The following is a 20,016-nucleotide window of genomic DNA, read 5'->3' as shown; positions in this document are numbered from 1 at the left end:
CAGTTCCATTCCAGCACCTGGGATTTATTCTAGTCTGTCCCAGTTCCTTATTTGTAACTTCTTTCTGTAATAGTAGGAAATCCTACTCTCATTATCCACATTACATTTATGCATTGGTTTAAATTTTTTTTTTTTTTTTTTTTTTTTTTTTTTTTTTGAGATGGAGTTTCACTCGTTACCCAGGCTGGAGTGCAATGGCGCGATCTCGGCTCACCGCACACCTCCGCCTCCTGGGTTCAGGCAATTCTCCTGCCTCAGCCTCCTGAGTAGCTGGGATTACAGGCATGCGCCACCGTGCCCAGCTAATTTTTTGTATTAATAGAGACGGGGTTTCACCATGTTGACCAGGATGGTCTTGATCTCTTGACCTCGTGATCCACCCGCCTCGGCCTCCCAAAGTGCTGGGATTACAGGCTTGAGCCACCGCGCCCAGCCTGTATTGGTTTAATTTTAATGTACATACAAAAAGTTTTAGAATTGCTAACCTATTCTCTTATGAGAAGCATTTAATTGACTAAGGTACAGGATTTGTGTACAGCTCTTTTTGTCCTTAGACTTCAGTATACAGTAAGAATATCATTTTCCCAAGCGATTTGGGTTAGTTTTCTTCCATCCTCATCCATTTATCGATTTGTAATACAGTTAGGTTCATTTGTTACTGTATCTTTCTATTTTCTGTTCCTTCTATATTTTGGTTGGTATTAATTATTTGCAAGGGTCCTAGAAGTCATAAGCTATACAAAATGTATTCTGAAGGAAGTGTTGCTCCTCTGCCTCCATCTCTGCTACTCAGTTTCTACCCACATACTACCCATTCTTTTTTGTTTTTGTTTTTTTGAGACGGAGTCTTACTTTGTCACCTAGGCTGAAGTGCAGTGGCGTGATCTTGGCTTATGGCAACCTCTGCCTCCCGGGTTCAAGTGATTCTCTTGCCTCATCCTCCCATGTGGCTGGGACTACAGGCACCTGCCACCACGCCCAGCTAATTTTTGTATTTTTAAGTAGAGATGGGATTTTACCATATTGGCCAGGCTGGTCTTGAACTTTTAACCTTGTGATCTGCCCACTCAGCCTCCCAAAGCGCTGGGATTACAGGCATGAGCCACTGTGCCTGGCCCCCATTACTTCTACTTAATTCTTCTTCATACTCTGCAGGAAACCATGCTCCTTAGAGTCTGGTTTATCCTTCCTGTCCTTATCCTATCCTTTTGCACAAATGAGCAGATACATGTATACATTTTAAAATATTCCCTTCTTACCTATATGAAGGATAACATATTGTAGATATTCTTTGGCACTTTTCTGTATTTCACTTAACAAAATGTCCTGGGAAAAATGTCTCCTGGACATTGGTTTAGGCAAAGAATTCATGACTAAGGCCTCAAAAGCACAAGCAACAAAAACAAAAATATTCTGAATCAAGGACCAGAGAAAAAGACAAACAAAACAAAAAAAAACAAAGATAGACAAACGGGACTTAATTAAATTAAAAGCTTCTACACAGCAAAAGAAATAATGAACAGAGTAAACAGACAACCTGCAGAATCGGAGAAAATATTTGCAAACTCTGCATCCTACAGGGGCTAATATCCAAATTTACAAGGAACTCAAACAACACAACCAAAAAAAAAAAAAAAAAAAATCCACAAATAATTTCATTAAAAAGTGGGAAAAAGAGAAGAATAGACATTTTTCCAAAGATATAAAAACATATGGAAAACTGCTTAACACCACTAATCATCAGAGAAGTTGCAAATTAAAACTACAATGAAATACCATCTTCTACCAGTCAGAATGGCTATTATTCAAAAGTCAAAAAACAACAAATGTTGGCAAGAGAAAAGGAAATACTTATAAACTGTTTGTGGGAATATAAATTAGCACAACTGCTATGGAAAATAGTATAGAGATTTCTAGCAATCCCACTACTGGGTGTCTACCCAAAGGAAAATAAATCGTTATATCACAAAGATACCTGAACTCATATGTTTATCTCAGTACTATTCACACTGGCAGAGATATTGACTCAACCTAAGTGTTTATCAACAGATAACTGGATAAAGAAAATGTGATATCACACACACACACACACACACACACACACACTGGAATACTATTCAGCTGTTAAAAAGAGTGAAATTATGTCTTTTGCAGCAACATGGATGTAACTGGAGGCCGTTATCTTAAGTGAAACTACTTAGACACAGGGAGACAAATATTGCATATTCCCACTTATAAGAGGGAGCTAACTAATGTGTACAAATGGACATAGAATGTGGAATGATAGACATTAGAGACTCAGAGGGATGCTGGAGCAGAAGGGGATGAGTGATGAGAAATTACTTAATGGATATAGTGTACATTATTCCAGTGATGGATACACTAAAAGTCCAAACTTCACCACTATGCAGTATATCCATGTAACAAAAATGCACTAGTGCCCCTTAAATTTATACAAAAAACAACTAAAACAACAACAACAACGACAAACAGCCTAGTGTATCTTGGAAGTCTCTCCATACTGGTGTGTGCAGATCTTTCTCACTCCTTACTGCAGCTTCAGAGCCCTCCACCGTGTGGATGTGCTGTATTTAACCACTCTCCTGTGCATCGGCATCTAGGTTGTTTCTGATATTTTATAATTATAATAATACTACAATGAATGAAATTGTGATGATGTATTTTTGTCCTGTTTGTTGGAGATATATATTTAGAGTAGATTTATAGAAGTGGCATTGCTGGGCCAAAAGATGGGGAATATGTAGTTGTGTTAGACATTGCTAAATTCCCCTCTTAGAGCTTTGTACCTGTTCATGTTCCTATTATCAATACATGGGGTGTGTTTCTACTGTCTTAAAAAACAAATATGTTGCCTTACTTTTTAATTGTTTACCATCTAATAGTTGAGAAATCTAGTTGGTGTTGTCCTAATTTACGTTTATCTAGTTATAAATTTGAAGATTTTGTATGTTTAAAGATCAATTTCTCAAGCCTGTAATCCCAGCACTTTGGGAGGCCGAGGCGGGTGGATCACGAGGTCAAGAGATCGAGACCATCCTGGTCAACATTGTGAAACCCCGTCTCTACTAATACAAAAAAATTAGCTGGGCATGGTGGCGCGTGCCTGTAATCCCAGCTACTCAGGAGGCTGAGGCAGGAGAATTGCCTGAACCCAGGAGGCGGAGGTTGCGGTGAGCCGAGATCGCGCCATTGCACTCCAGCCTGGGTAACAAGAGCGAAACTCCGTCTCAAAAAAAAAAAAAAAAAAAAAAAAAAAAAGATCAATTTTAGATTTATTTTAAAAAGTGAATTACCTGTTCTTGTCCTTCAGTTTTTTCTTTCAGAGTATAAAGAATTTTTCTATTTGTGTAGAGAGTTCTTTACACATTAAAGATATTAATCCTTTATCTCTGGTATAGGTTGTGAATATTTTCGCCTAGTCTGTCAATTGTCTTATGACTTTGCTTATGGTACTTTTTTTGTCATGGAAAAATGATTTTTTGTTTTTGTGTAGTCAAGTTTATCCAGCTTATTGCCTCTGGGTTTGGAGTCATGATTGGGAAGTCCTTCTCTATACCAAGGCTGAAGAGGAGTTCACCCACGTTTTCTTTTAGTACTTGTGTGATTTCACTTTGTACTTTCATGTTGCTATTCCATTTGGAGTTCACTCTTGTCTATAGTATAAGATATGGATCAAGTGTTATCTTTTCCCAGAGATACCCAGGCTACCCCACTGTCCCAGAGCCATTTACTAAGCGTTTGTCTTCGCTCCAGTGATTTGAAGCGCCAGCTGTATCGTATACTAAATTTCCACATATACGTCCTTTGGTCTATCTCTGGACTTTCCAGTCTATTCCTCTGCTCTATTTGTCTATGCACAAGTACTGTCCTGCTAAAATTAATTTTTAAATTTATGGTTTAAAAATTATCAAAAGAGTAATTTAATAAGTATAATAAGTATAATTTTTTTAAATGAAAAAGATATTGTCCCTAAGTCTGTCATTAAAAGAATTGGTTTTCATTTTTAAAAATTCTCTTCCAGTTTTTCTCCATACATATATCTGTACATACAGATGTATGCATGTATGTGTACATATATGTAGTGTTTTTGCCATGGAAAAATAACTTTTTATTTTTACAAAGTGAAATATGTACGTATATATACACATGTACATACAGGGTTGTAATCATAGAGTATTTTATACAAAGCTTTTCTTATTATTTTTCTCATATTATTTTTCATACTTGCATAGTCTTTGTCATCATTTAGGATAGCAATATATACTGTTTTTTTGAGTTGATGTCATAAGTTACTTAATTTAATTGTATTTAGATAATTTTCATTGTTTGACTCAACATTTTTTTTTTTTTTTTTGAGGAGTACTGAAGCCATATGAGTTAACATGTTTAGGTATATAGCTTTTTTCCATATCTGAATTATTTTATCAGGGTAAATCTGACAGAGAAATTCAGTGTCAAAGGATATAACACATTTTATGCCTCTGAATACGTAATTCTACAGAGTAATTATATTAATTTAAAATGTTATCAGTGAGGGAGTTTTGCCTCAAATTTCTTAGTATTGGACAAATGGTATTTGAATAACCTGAAGAATATGTAAAACTTTAGATTTTCTTAAAGCACTCTGAATTTGGCAGTATTTAGGCATTTGTTTCTTACTCGTTTATCGTAATATTTCCCATAGTGGCAGTCCACGCGGCTAATCCTTCTCCCTTAGCTTCTGAAGCATTACACTACCCCTTACCATTGCACTCTCCTACCTTCCTGTCCACTTTTCTCCTGAGTCCTCTGGAATTTTTTCTCCTCCATTACCCAACCCCAAAGCTTGGTCCAGAACTAGTTTCTTTGCTTTCTGCTCCTTTCCTTGCTGATCACTTTCATTTTCATGATTTTAAATATGATCAATATGCTGATTACTCCCACATTTGTATCTCTAGCCCTGACTTCATCGAGCGCCAGCCTGCCTGCATACCTCTATTTGGAGGGCTCACAGGTATCTCAGATATAATGTCCGAGACTGAACTCTGGGTCTACAGCCAGGGCAAATTCTTTTCTCTGTCACAGTAGACAGCATCACTGTCCACCTGACTGCCCCAGGTCTCCTTCTCTTTACTAGCTACGAACTTCTGTCAGCAAGTTCCAGCTTCTGTGCCCAACATATATCTTTATTTATTTATTTATTTATTTATTTATTTATTATTATTTTTTTAATTAAAAACTTTTTTGTTGTTGTTGTTTTTTAAAGACGGGGTTTCACCATGTTGGTCAGGCCGGTCTTGAACTCCTGACCTCAGGTGATCCACCCGCCTTGGCCTCCAAAGTGCTTGGATTACAGGCGTGAGCCACCACGCCCAGCCTTCTTTCTTTATTTTTTTATTTTATTTTTTTTTTGCTCCCAACATATATCTAGGCTTTACCCACTTTTCTTTTTTTCCTTATTCATCCTCTAGGAAAAGCTACCACTGTCTCTGACTTGGGTAACTTACCAGCCTCCTTTTTGGTCACCTTGCTTCCAGTTTTGCTCTGTGCAGTCTCTTCTCCATATGGCAGTTGGAGTGATGTTGTAAAACTCTGTGGTGGATCTACTTCTGCCTCAGCTGAAACCCAGCCTTCTTTCCTTGCGGTGGGAGGCCCTGCATTGTGCCTGGCCTGTCCTTCTCGCCTCTTACCTACCACGCTCCAGCTACTCCAGCTCCTTTCCGCTCCCCAGGCATGCCCAGTTTTCTTTCTTCAGAGGTTTTGGACATCCCTGTCTTATCCCATGACTAGCTAACTTTCTTCAGAGCACTTTTCATAATTTGTGATTATGTATTTTTTTGTTTCGGTTTCTTATTTTTTTGTGTATCACTAACCCTCTGTATTATTTTGTGGGCTTCGTGAAGGCAGGGGTCTTGACTATTTTATTTATCAATAAATAATCAACACTTAGTCCAGTGCCCATCACATCACACAGTAGATAACCGTTAGATGTCATTGAATGAATGAGCCCTCTCTGTGGACAGGAAATAAACTATGAGGTACATAGAGAATTTACTATAGACAGCTTCAGATTTCAGAATGTAGGGGTGCGTCTTAGGGCCTGTCTCTTCCTTTGGAAGGGAAGTATCATGTATGGAAGACTTTCTTCTCTGCATTGGGATTCTTTGAATGTCCTCAACCACTGCAGTAAAGGCTAGTGGTTGGTGTGGATGACTTGATTCTAGGAGGTTCCTTAAGGCACAGGTGCTTTGCTAAAGAGCTACAGAAACGTGTTATCTGGGACTATTTATGGGGCTGGTTATTTGGAAAAAAAAAAAAAAAAAACCCAGCATAGATCAATATCATTTTCCATCCAGGAACATTGGCCTTAAAGTGTGTTTCTGGAAATCAAAACGTATTTCACTAGTATATCTATCAGAGAGGTATAGCTATTATATAACAGAGGGAAAAATGAATATGAACTGCTGAGGCTGGATTAATTTGAGATTAATTAAATGGATTAAGTATTCAGATTAATAGATCAATTAATTAATCAGATTCTTAAATTTAGCTTTTAGTCCTATTCCAGAAAAACATATTTCTTTTTTTTTTTTTTTTTCTTTTTTGAGACGGAGTCTCACTCTCTTGCCCAGGCTGGAACGTGGAGTGCGGTGGCGTGACCTCAGCTCACTGCAATCTCTGTCTCCTGGGTTCAAGTGACCCTTCTGCCTCAGCCCCCTTAGTAGCTGGGAATATAGGCATGTGCCACCATGCCTGGCTAATTTTTGTGTTTTTAGTAGAGACGGTGTTTCACCATGTTAGCCAGGCTGGTCTCAAACTCTGACCTCAGGTGATCCACCTGCCTCGGCCTCCCAAAGTGTTTGGATTACAGGCATGAGCCACTGTGCCCAGCCAATATATTTCTTTTGAAAAAAAAAAGAAAAAGAAGCATAGATCAGTATCAAGCACTTAGCACTAGTATATGTTTTGGTTAAGGACAGGACACATTTCTCTACCCTGAAACCACTTAGAACAACGTGGGTTAGCAGCAGCATTGGTCATGTGCCGAACAGTTGTGACCACGTTAGGAAGTGTTTCTGATCTTCAGGACTTTTTTCCAACACTGACACTTATTCAAACTTAATTACTATCACATTTGCCTTGTGAAATGTGGCATCTAGTAAGCAATTGAAACTGAAGTTTATAGATTATTTTATTAAAAACCTAGCTGACCTAGTAAATGTTAATTTTATAAACAGTTATAAGAAGATTTCAATATTGGATTCCATTGATATACATAATGATGATTTGTTCCATTCTAGAGATTCCTATTGCCTTAGCATTTTTTTTCTTTTTTTTTTTTTTGAGACAAGGCCTTGCTCTGTTGCCCAGACCGGAATGTATACAGTAGCATGATCATAGCTCATTTCAACCTTGAATGCCTAGACTCAGGCAATCCTCCCACCTCAGCCTCCTGAGTAGCTGGAATTACAAGCATGTGTCACCACACCTAGGTCATTTGAAATCTTTTTAGAAACAAAGTCTCACTATGTTGCCCAGACTGATCCCGAACTCTGGGCCTCAAGTGATTCTTCTGCCTTGGCCTCCCAAAGTGCTGGGATTACAGGCATGAGCCACCATGCCTGGCTCATATTTTTAATAGTTTAATTTTAAAAGCTCTATTTTTGCTCAAAATAACTTACATTTTAATGACATTTTAGTATTTTTGGAGAATGTGAGAACTTGGACAGACTGCTGAAATGCAGTGCCTTCGTCCTGTAGCTGAGTAGAGAAGTCACCCAGGTTGGTGAAATGATGCCTCCGGAAACTCAGTGAGGAGCTGGGCTTCTAGGGGGAGGAGGAGTTGCCTCCCAGCCCAGTGCTCCTGAATAAGCTGTGCCACCTTATTCTTTCCTTTATCCCTTTACTGTCTGTCATCCCTGTCAGCTCAGTGTGAGTGGGGACCCCATCTGTCCTCCTCTGCTGAATCCTCTGAAGAGATCACAAAGCCAGCACATTGTGGGTGAAAAACTAAAATCTGCTGAAAACGTTAGCTTCCCTTTTCTTGCCATCTGTTGGTGGATTCACAGCTTTCTTAGTATTTCTGAAGGACTGAATGTAGATTATGTACAGCTGGCACATTCTCCAGTGGGAATCCTGGGGCTAGGTGACTTATTTCCTTGCAGGTGGAAGCTCCACCCGTCTGCTGGGTTGCCTGCGGCATACTCAGCATTGCTCAGTTTCATCTTGCGTTGTTATGTACACACTGTCAACTGCTCTGCATTCCTAGTGGAAAATTTACGTTCCACTGCCTAGATACGCTTGGTAGCAAAATCCCATTTGGGAAAATAAAACAAAAAATGACAATGGTGAAATCTAAGTATGGTGTAGTAAGTTAAGAAAGAATACAAAAGAAAAGACCAACAATCCCCAAATACTTTAATTTTTTTCCCACTGCTTGGTTAGTGGCAGTTCCTGTAACTTCTGAGAATTCTCCTGAGTTAATTGGTTATTATTTAACTTTATGGGGGTCATATTATTCTCTTAAGCATAGCATTAGGGAAACCCATGAGCATTTACTTATGAATACTTTAACAAGTATTCAAGTACTATTTATTTTCTCGTAAGATAAAGTGCCCATTGCAAATAATTATTTTTAGAATAAGTTGGTACACTTAAGGCTTCACATTATATATTCAGCTTATATTAGGATTATCTGTGGAAATATTTCTGTGGAGATATATTTCACAGAAAACGATAAAGAGAAAATCGGGAATTTCAATAGCTTGGAAGTTTGTGGTATATATGAAAACTGATTTGAAGAATCAAAATTTGCTAAGACTTAGCAATATAAACATTTATTTAAATATATACTTACACTGAAGATTTTTCCAAAGAAGGTATTACTTATGATAGGTATCTTATCTTTTGGGTCACTTTTAGGCTAAAAGAGAAATATTTTACTTTCTTTTTGAATAGCGTATCAGCTGTTTGCTAATTTGGTTTGCATTGTTTTCCTGTGGCAGTGAATGGAGGCATTCATTTAGATCATAGTACAAAAGGCAAAATAGGCAAACCAATGCTGTGGTTTCCATTATTGGGAGGAAAATAACCATCTGAATAAGGAATGATAATCCACACTTGACAGATGAGCACTAACCCTTCCTTTGGGAATCAGCCAGTGTCCTGGGTACAGCAACTGGGGACCAGTAGAGAGGACCCAGGTAGAGAGGAATGGTTTCATCAGCTCATCAAAACTAATTGGACCCTTCTGGGAATGTTCCAGACAGCTTGTTCATTATAATTAAAGACATCTTCTCTAACTAGGTTCTCACTGGTTAGTGCAATAGGAGTTAAAAAAAAATTATTATTATATAACAATGCCAGTAAAGAGATTCTTTCCAAAATATTACCGTGGCTGGCGTGATTTTGCCACCATGGCTGGAGTCTGGAATTTCTAGAAGTTTCTGGGTTTAACCGGTTTTATTTTTCATTCCACTGAGGTTGTACATAAATTGTACTGTCAGCCTCATGTGAAGAATAGTTGATGATAGCCAGGGGGAGAGAGACTTGAGTGACTTGAGAACATATTGGGACCATTTAGGGTGGTCTAGATATGCCAATTTATATAAATAAATATGTGAAAAATGCACGCTTTGAATGAAGAGACTCCCAAGCAGGCTTTGTGTGAGCAACATGGCTGTTTATTCACCTGGGTGCAGGTGGGCTAAGGCTGAAAAGGACGTTAGCAAAGGGCAGTGGGATAGGAGTTGGTTTTATAGGTTTGAGGTGGGCAGTGGAAAGTTACAGAGAGTAAGATTACTTAGTGGTAGGGGTAGGGGCAAGGAGTATACATTACCATAAGCTCAGTTACAATGGCAGGTGGGATAAGAGTAGTTAAGATGGTAGGGTGGGGTGAGGAGTATTCACATTATCATAATAACAGGATGGCAGGGTGGGGTGAGGGGAAGCTTATTTCGGGGGAAGCTCCAAAGGGCAATCAGGGATAATGGCAAATGCAGGGGTGGGGGGTGGGGGGTGGTAGAGGGGGTGGAGGGATGGAGGGGTGTGGGGAGTGGTGGGGGGTGATGAGCCGAGGCAGGCAGGACTTTAGACTTTCCGGATCTGGCCTTGAACATGGAGGCCTGAAAAAATATATGTCAAATATATACAATATTGACTATATGTATTCAGTTACTTATTATTCCAAAACATGTTATTTAAATGAGTACAAATATGTGTCTGTTATTTCTGCTGGTGGCCAGTTTCTGTCTTGAGCAGTCTTAGCAGGCTGAAAGGCACAGTAGGAAGGACTGTGGCTTGGAAGTCAGAAGTGGATTCATGTGACTGTTCTTTCCTTACTGCGTGACCTTGAGACATGGGGAGGCTCATCTTTTCCCATCTACACAGTTAGAGTAATGGCAACCACATAAAGTTACCTTGAGGAACAAATGTGAATGTAAATGAAAAACATTTGTAAATTCTGATATGTTTTACAACTGTAAATTTATTAGAAAATTTAGAATGATACTGTGAAAAGTCAAAGTAATATATGGAGAGTATTTGATGCAGTTCTGAGCATAATAGATGCTCAAAAATTGGTGTCCTAATTGTTGTTTAATTAAAGTGTGTACTGAGTATATTCTGTATTCAGAGCACCAAGATTAAGTTTTTGGGTTATAGATAAGGCTGTTTACTAAGCAAACAAATAAATATGCAGTCTACATAAATATTGATGCCCCTGGGGAATATGCTAAATTTTATACTTTCCAATTGTATGGAAAGTTCAGACAAAATGATTTGCATTTTAGAGGAGAGAAATTATCCAGCCGAGTGAATGCGAAGTGTGATAATAGTGAGAAATAAGGTCACAGTGTGGCGGGATGCAGTCAGCTCAAATGTGATCTCAAATAATCAAGTCCAACACACGAGCACATCATCTGAAGCCAGTGGCAGCTTTTATAGGTGTTTGCATAGGTGTCACATGTTTGGGTCTGTGCTTCAGGAAGACAAATTCACACAGAGTCGGATGAGAGGCAGGAATCCTCAAAGATGCTAGAGGCAGGAATTCTGGTTAGACCATGCTGGGTATAGTTCCTGGATGATTTTTGAGGACCTGGCCTTGGGCTGTGAGGGCAGGTAAGAGGGACATAGATAAAGTAATTTTGATGGGCGAGAGCTCTGGGACTTCATCATTGATAATGATGTGTCCTGTGGTAACATTTTCTTGCAACTGCTTTGAGAAAAAAATGCAGGTGATTTATGAAAATTGAATAATGCAAAACAAATTTTTTATGCTTTAGTGACTGCTGAATTGACGATGGTTTGGGTACAGACAGACTTTTAAAAATCTTAGTTTTAATGAAAAGCATTAGATATATCCAGCTGGGCATGCAGATTTGATGTCAGGAGAAAAATCTGGACTAGAGATAGGGATTTGGTTGTCACTGGCAAAATGATGTTGGTCATCCACAACATGGCATGTGATAAACTTGACCAAGGGAGTGTTTGGGTTAAAAGCGGGGAAAGCAGACATGGAACTCTGTGGGGTAAATACCAACATTTAATGTGTGCAGAGGAGGAGGACTTGGTATAGGAAACTTAGAATGGTCACAGAAGAATGGGGTTCAGAGACAACATACTGCTGAATTGAGATGAACTATCCAGTTACACATTCCGGTACTGTTTTTCTTCAATACCATAGAAGATTATATACCCCAAATACTTTGGAGCTGTACTATTTTAGATTAACAATGGTTACTTAATTTTCTGGAGCTTAATATTTTGGAGCTCAATTTTCTTACATCCAAAAGAGCACAATACTAGAAAAAGATATTTTAGCATATCAGGTATTATATAGAATACAATGTTCTATAAGATATAGCCAAATATAAAAGTATATTTGTTTAAAAAACACTTTAATATAAATCTATGAAAATTCATCAAGAAAATGGATATTATATTTCTTTTATAACTTTGCATTGATCAAAACCATCTGGATTTACTTGATTAATATTTACCTGGTAAATATTTTTCCATAGTTTTCATCTACCCATATCTTGTTTTTGTCTTTAAAAAAAGTTGTATTTTTTTTAATAGACAAGATCTCACTAATGTTACCCAAGCTGGTCCTGAACTCCTGAACTCAAGCAATCCTCCCATCTCAGCCTCCCAAAGTACTGGGATTATGGGCATGAGCCACTATGCCTGGCCTACTCATGTCTTTATATTTAAGTGTCTCTTATAAACAGTATATGGTGAGATCTTGTTCTTTCGTCTAGTCCCCCTGTCCCTGTCCTTTATTTGGAGTTTTTAGTTCATTTGAATTTACTGAATTACTGGCATGATTAGATTTGAGTTTATCATGTTTTTATTTGTTTGTTTGTTCCATCTAATGTTTGTTTTTCTTCATTCTTTCCTGCCTTTTATAGTAATAGAGCCATCAAACATTTTAACAATTATTTCATCTCTCTATTGGCTTTTTAGCTATGCCTCTTAGGGATTTTGTTCTTAGTAGTTACTCTAGGCTCACAATATACATCCTTAATTTATTTTAGTCTGCTGTCAAATAATATTATGCCAGTTCATGAAGAACTGTACGACAGTAGAATTCCATTTATCTTTACTCATATCTTTGTGTTCTTATTAAATATTTTACTTTTATGTATGTTACCAGTCTCATGAATCATCATTATTATTTTTGCTTTAAAGTAGTTTTTAGGATTAATTTTTTTTAAGTTTTTTTTTTTTTTTTTTTTTTTTGGGATGGAGTTTCGCTCTTGTTACCCAGGCTGGAGTGCAATGGCGCAATCTCGGTTAACCGCAACCTCCGCCTCCTGGGTTCAGGCAATTCTCCTGCCTCAGCCTCCTGAGTAGCTGGGATTACAGGCATGTGCCACCGTGCCCAGCTAATTTTTTGTATTTTTAGTAGAGACAGGTTTTCACCATGTTGACCAGGATGGTCTTAATCTCTTGACCTCGTGATCCACCCGCCTCGGCCTCCCAAAGTTTTTTTAAGTTTTAAAAATTGCTCACATATTTCCATTCAATGTCCTGTTATTCTTCTGTGCAGATCTAGTTTCTATCTTGTATTATTTTCCTTGTCTGAAGAACTTCCTTTCCAATTTTTTGGTAGTGTGGGTCTGGTAACAGTCAATGCTTTTGGCTTTTGTCTGTCTAAAAAAGGTCCTTGTTTCAACTTCCTTTCTGGAAGATATTTTCTCAGGGCATATTCTATTGTGTCTAATCTGCTAAAGTGCTTGGAATGAATTCTTCATTACAGATACTCTTTTTTTTAGTTGTAGAATTTTTATTTGGTTCTTAGAGTTTCAATTTTTGGGCTTAAATTCCTCATATTTTATCTTTTTCCACCTTTTCTACTGAATTCTTTAGCATCTTTATAATATTTATATTAAAATCCTTATTTGCTAATTTCAGTATCATGATCGTCTCTGGGTTTGACTTTCTCTTGATAATGGGTCATCCTGTTTTCCTTTTTATTTATATGTTTTGTAGTTTTTGTTGTGTGCTAGTCATTTTGTATGAAATTTTGTGTAAAACTTACAGAAATTTAAAGTAGGTGATAATTATCCCCAGGAAAAATCATGTCTCCTTCTTCTTTTGGGCTGCTAGGGAAAGGAGCTGATCTTAGGGTATAATCCGTAGTTGATCTGGGAAAAGGCTGGGTTTCAGTTTTAGTCAGATTTTGTTTACTAATGGTGGTTTCTAACACTTAGAGGGTGAAATCAAGGCTCGCTTTCTGTGCGACAGGACTTGGGAGTTAATATTGATGAGATTTAGAAATCTGTCTCTACAATTAGTCCAGCTGTTAGCTATTTACCCTGCTGGAGATTCTCTCTATTACCCAGCTTTTCACACCATGGGATTCCTTTCTCTGCTCTTTTGCCCTGTTCTTGGCTTTTGTTACACTTCTGTGCACTTGATGAAGGCCCCATGGGGAAGAGTTCGTGGGTGATGTGGACCTGCTCTACAACTGGGTTTTCTTAGTTATGCTGACTAACACAGGCTGTCTATGGAGATTTATTCCTCTGCCTTTTGTGCCCATGGGGATGAAAGCAGCTGAAGATTTCTTCTCCCTTAGAAAGGGTTCATCCCTCTCTGGAATTTAGTTCATCTAGACTTCTTTGCATCCTAACAAAGTGACGTTGACACTTTGCAATGTCAGTTATGACACATCCCCTCAAAAACAGGGCCCGCTAAATGTAGTAGATCTCATCAGACATCTTAGCCAGACTTTCTCCCATTTAAAAAATAGTGACATTGAAAAAAAATGGGTGAGTCTTTAAAAATCTTTTTTACAACAATCTATAATTTGGACATATTTGGTATATTGACCCCTAGATAAATTGTTTTCTACTCTGGTGTCTTTTACTAGTCTTGGCCCTTCTCATTTATCAAAAAGTGGTGAAAACTGATTCAATATTTTGTAAAAGATTTTGTTCTCTTTGATGCTGTGTGCTGTTTGTTAAGTAGTAACAGTTTCCTCTAAAATTACCATTTTGAGAAACTACTTTTCCTTAAATCCATACAATAAAGAAAATAGAGTTGAAGCTTCTTTGTGTAGGTTGGCTTATATTTTGTAAATAAATAACTTTACTACGTATTTTTCTTTAAATGCTTGTCTGTCTCATGGACAGTAACAAAAATCTGTTATGTATTTTTAAAAAGTTATTGAAAACTACACTTTTAAATTGTATAATCAGTTATTCTAAGAGGTTAGTGGTCATTAGATTTTTGTGATGGTATCATTTAACAGCATCCTTTCCTCTCCTCCTTAGACTGAGTTTGGTGTTTCTGGACCAGGTATTCAAGATGTGGTGAGTGCTGAGATTTGAGGCAGATGGATTCTCTGAAGCGTTCAGTTTACAGCCCCAGGAGTGATACTGCTACTTTATTAATTAGTTCATGGAGCCTCCCTTTGGGCTAGTTTAGCAGGATTATTCCTACTTTTAGCTGTCTAGAAATTGAGGTGTGAGGTGTTGAATTGGTTCATGTAAAAAGACTTAGGCAATCAGTGTCAAAATTGAGAATTCCAGACCTTTAGTCAGTTATTCAGTTTATCAACCTTCATCATGTTATTCCAAATATATATTTTTATTTAAAATTTTTTTTTTTTTTTTTTTAGAGACAGGGATTCACTATGTTGGCCAGACTGGTCTCGAGCTTCTGACCTCAGGTGATCTGCCCGCCTTGGCCTCCCAAAGTGCTGGGATTACAGGTGTGAGCCACTGCGCCCAGCCCAAATATGTATTTTTAAAAGAACAATTTTGGTTTCATTGAGTTTATTTTTCATAGCAAACAGATTCATCCAGCTTTTAACTTTATTGTTGACCCAGCTGTGATATAGACCTACTGTTATGGAATTTGTGAAGTTGACTTAAATTACTTACGTAAACTTACTGGGTTCACATGAAGCATGTTATTTTTATATGGTCCTCTGTGACATAAACACAATCTAAATTTAAATAAGATATCAGAGACAGAGTGATATATCGGAAAGAGCATGTGATTTGTATCCAAATTCTGCATCAGACTCCTGGCTCATCCCATTCCAGCACGGTAAGCATGGTTAAGTCACTTTTGCCATCTTTGACTTTGGAAATATTTCCAAGAAATATTTTGCTTATCTGTCCATCCATCCATCTTCTATCTAATCCCCACTCAGGGGTTAGAAGTGGGGTTTTGTCAGCCTCTTCAGCCTGTTCCAGAATGACTCCTCTCTCTAATTCACTAGGCTAACCTACTTCTCAATATCCAAATAAACTTGGTTTTTCAAGACAATGTTGAGCCCAGTGCAGAATCAAAGCAAGAGGTCAGTCATCAGTGTGTCCTGCTTTTACTTGGTATTGATTTCTTCTTCAAATGACAAAGTCAAAGTACAAAGTGAAAGTTTGAATTTTGCAATGATAACTTACCATTTGATTGGTTTCATAGTCACAGATTACACAAGTAACGCTGGTCCGCCTGCTCACCAGTGAACTCCATCCCTGGGTACACGGGGGTCTGAGTGGGAATACCTCTTGCTGTCTCTAGGTGTCCACCTCCATATAACTAGGAGTGTTGATACTTAATATTATCCCCATATTTGAAGTAGCATTTCTTTTCTTTTTTTTCTGGGACAGTTTCACTTTTGTCGCCCAGGCTGGAGTGCAGTGGTGCAATATTGCCTCACTACAACCACCACCTCCCGGGTTCAAGCGATTCTCATTCCTCAGCTTCCGAGTAGCTGGGATTACAAGTGCCCACCACGCCCAGCTAATTTTTGTATTTTTAATAGAGACAGGGTTTCACCATGTTGACCATGGATGGTTGTGAACTCCTGACCTCAGGTGATCCACCCACCTTGGCCTCCCAAAGTGTGCCTGGCCTGAAGTAGCATTTATTTTCAAAGTGCAAGGGGAAGTGTATGGAAAATACACTTATAAGAAATTTGATTTAAAAATTCTAATTTATCATTATGTTCCCTATCATCTAAAGCCATTGTGTCCCCAGAGTACCCCCAATTGACCAACCCTTTATCCCTGATTGGGGCTCTGAAGAAGTTCCCCTTATACCCATTTGATTTGGTTTATGTGTGTGGTTTATTATTTAAAATGTCTGCTAAAAGTGCATTTTATATAAAAACTGGTATTGTTTTTAAAAAGTATGAAGCATTTTATACAGTTATCTTACTTTTTTTCTTTTACAATTCAGGTATACCACTTTGAGTAGTTTTTCAGATATTTACTGTATCTGAGAACAATAATTTAGTTATTTTAATTATAGTAACTCGAGGAAATATAACTTTAAGATTAGTTTTCAATTCAACTGTTTAACCATGAATATTTGGGGAACACTTTTGCCATGCTGAATGAGGAAAACAATAATTATTTAAAACATATGATTTGATGGAATTCAATTAATAATTTACACAGTCAGAGTCAAATCACATAATTGTTTCAACAATCATGTATTTTCATGAATTTCAGTATGTTCTTTATAGCTATCTATGCTCTAAAGCAAAATAACACGTTGCAGACAATGCAACAAGATTTTTAAAGTTCTTCACCTTCACCTTTAATTCAGTAATCCAACAAGATTTTAAACCATCAAGAATGGGTATGGTTAGAGAGCCACAGATTGCGAAGAGGATGAAGTATGTGCTTAGTATACTGGTAGATAATTCATTAAAGTAGAATGCTTGAGCCCAGGAGTTGGAGGTTACAGTGAGCTATGATCACACCACTGCACTCTAGCCTGGATGACAGAGCAACACCCTGTCTCTGAAAAGGAAAAAGAATGATATAACCCTTAGTCGTAAGTACCAATTTGAAACAATCTCCTTAATAAATTGTTAAATTAAAAAAGCAATGTGCTGAAGAATGGGTAGAGCAGGACATCACTGCATTTAAAAATTATATGTACATGCTATCTACAGAAGATAATATGCATGTATATGTATACATCTTTGAAGGAATATTTCTAACTCTGGTTGCAGCTTGGTGATTAGGGCACAGGAGTGGGAAGGGCACTTCATTTTTACTGTACACCCCCTTTAACCACTTAAATTTTGTTCAGGTGCATGCATTACCTGTTAAACATTTCTTTTTCCTTTGAGACGGAGTCTCAGTTTGTTGCCCAGGCTGGAGTGCAATGGTGCAATCTTGGCTGACTGCAACCTCCGCTGCCTGGGTTCAAGCAATCCTCATGCCTCAGTTTCCCGAGTAGCTGGGACTACACGCGTGCATCACGATGCCCCGCTAATTTTTGTATTTTTAATAGACATGGGGTTTCACTATGTTGGCCAGGCTGGTCTCAAATTCCTGACCTCAGGTGATCTGCCCACCTCAGCCTCCCAATGTGCTGGGATTACAGGCGTGAGCCACTGTAGCCAGCCTAGAGTATTAAATTGTAACAAACATTTATTGTGCAATTCATAGGCAATGCCACGCACTGTTTTAGGCACTGGAGAGTCACAGAAAAATTACTCATATTTGTTTCTCTCAGAGATGGCATAATTATACCAAGAATGGAGTCCTGTAAATGATTTAGGGCTACTATTTGATTTTTAAGATAACTAGCGAAATGTGTAGCAGATAATTAGGGGCTCGTAGATACAGTCACTAAATCTCTGCCACTTATTATGTATGATTTTAGGCCAGTTAATGAATCAAGCTCCAGTTACTTCCTGTGAATTGGGACTATAGTAATACTACTTCAGAACGTGGTTTTGATGATTAAAAGATATAGAATGCATATAGATTATTTAATACAGTGCTTGCCATGAAATCTAGCACAACTGTTACCTATTCTTATAAATTAGTGCTCTTTGCTTATAAGTTTTCCTTTCAAATCCTGGGGCAAAATCACCTAAAACTCAAAGTGCAAGAATCAATACTATCTTAGCAGTAGCTGTTTGAGATAGAAAGTGAAAGCAGAATGAGCGGGTAATGATTGGTGATCACTGAGCTGGGCCTTACCGAGCAGATGCAATTCCAGCAGGTGGAGAAAGGAGGAGGGCGTATTGGCCAGACGGGTCAAAGGCAAGGAGTGGATGCAGGTGATGTTTTGGGGATGGAGGGGAGCTGGCTGGTTCTACTGCAGTGCGTGGCGAGGAGTCTGTGTGGAAGGAAGGAGTATTGCTGGGACATGAGGGCACCAAGTAAGCGGTGATTGTTCCTGGGAGCTCTTGCAGGCCATGCTTGAGAGTCAGGATTTATCTTCCAGGGTTAAAGGTGGACACCAGACGGCAGAAGCCTGAAGAGAGGCTATGAGGGAGGAAGTGGGAATAGGAATAACGAAGAGAGAGATGGCAGCTGCACCTGAGAGGGGCCATAAGGTCAAGGGGAAATTAAAGACACCAGGTGGAGGTGGAGAATCTGAAATGAATGGAACAAATAGAGACAGCAGAGGACAAAACCAAGGGTGGGGGGTTAGCTTCGTTAAGGCACACAGTTCCTTCTGCTGAGACAGACAAGGGGAAAAATGGTGAGGATACACATGAGGTGGGTTGCGGAGGGAAGGAAGGTTGAGGGGCTTCATGCCTACTGGCTTCTAGTTCTTAACATTTGGAATGAAATGATCTGCGGAGAGTGTGTGCACCTGAAGTGGGATTTTAGGGGTTAGCGTGAGAGGTGAGAATTTGGACTCTCCACTGTGGGAAATGGAAAAAAGAATCCACCTGGGAGGAGTGGAGGACTGGCTGAGCAAGCAGTACTGAGGTTCAGCCCATGGCTCGATGCCGAAAGCCGGTCTCAGGTGAAGGCTGCTCGTGGGGCCCTGTGGTTCTCTCCAACAGCAGCTGGGACCCTGGAAGCAAAAAGGCAAAGGTGATCAGATCGATCTACCAAGTTGCAAAGGCTGCAGGAATCGAGGATGCTGGTATGAGTGCATCGAATTCAGTGGGGGATAGAGGAGGAAGTGAAACTTGGGAAAAGTTGCTTGTGTCAGTCTTAAGAGAAAAGGGTAGGGTCAGGCACTCGGTGGGGGCCAAGGATCAGAAAGCAGGTGCATGAGAATGGGAGAGGAAAGATGGTGGACACAGTATCTTGGGCTGCAGGTACAGCACTTCAGAGCTCAAGATTTTTTGTTAATTATACTTTAAGTTCTGGGATACATGTGTAGAATGTGAAGGTTTGTTACATAGGTATACGCCTGCCATGGGGTTGGCTGCACCCGTCAACCCGTCATCTACATTAGATATTTCTCCTAGTGCTGTCCCTCCACTACCCTCCCACCCCCAGACAGGCCCCAGTGTGTGATGTCCACTCCCTGTGTCCATGTGTTCTCATTGTTCAGCTCCCACTTATGAGTGAGAACATGCGGTGTTTGATTTTCTGTTCTTGTGTCAGTTTGCTGAGGATGATGGTTTCCAGCTTTATCCATGTCCCTGCAAAGGACATGAACTCATCCTTTCTTATGGCTATGTAGTATTCCATGGTGTATATGTGCCACATTTTCTTTATCCAGTCGATCATGGATGGGCATTTGGGTTGGTTCCAAGTCTTTGCTATTGTGAATAGTGCTGCAGTAATCATA

General features: G+C 38.8%; 1 protein-coding gene across 1 annotated transcript in view; it reads left to right on the top strand.

Moving 5' to 3' along the window:
• Window positions 1-20,016, top strand: part of DCDC2 (doublecortin domain containing 2) — a 199,110-nt gene that overhangs the window by 33,121 nt on the left and 145,973 nt on the right. The window lies entirely within an intron of this gene.

This window comes from Aotus nancymaae, unplaced genomic scaffold (genome assembly GCF_030222135.1).
Source record: "Aotus nancymaae isolate 86718 unplaced genomic scaffold, 86718_ANA_hifiasm-v0.15.2.pri h1tg000051l, whole genome shotgun sequence".
In the NCBI taxonomy this organism is placed as follows: domain Eukaryota; kingdom Metazoa; phylum Chordata; class Mammalia; order Primates; family Aotidae; genus Aotus; species Aotus nancymaae.
Note: the sequence above shows the minus strand (reverse complement) of the source record. Positions and strands in the feature narration are given on the sequence as shown.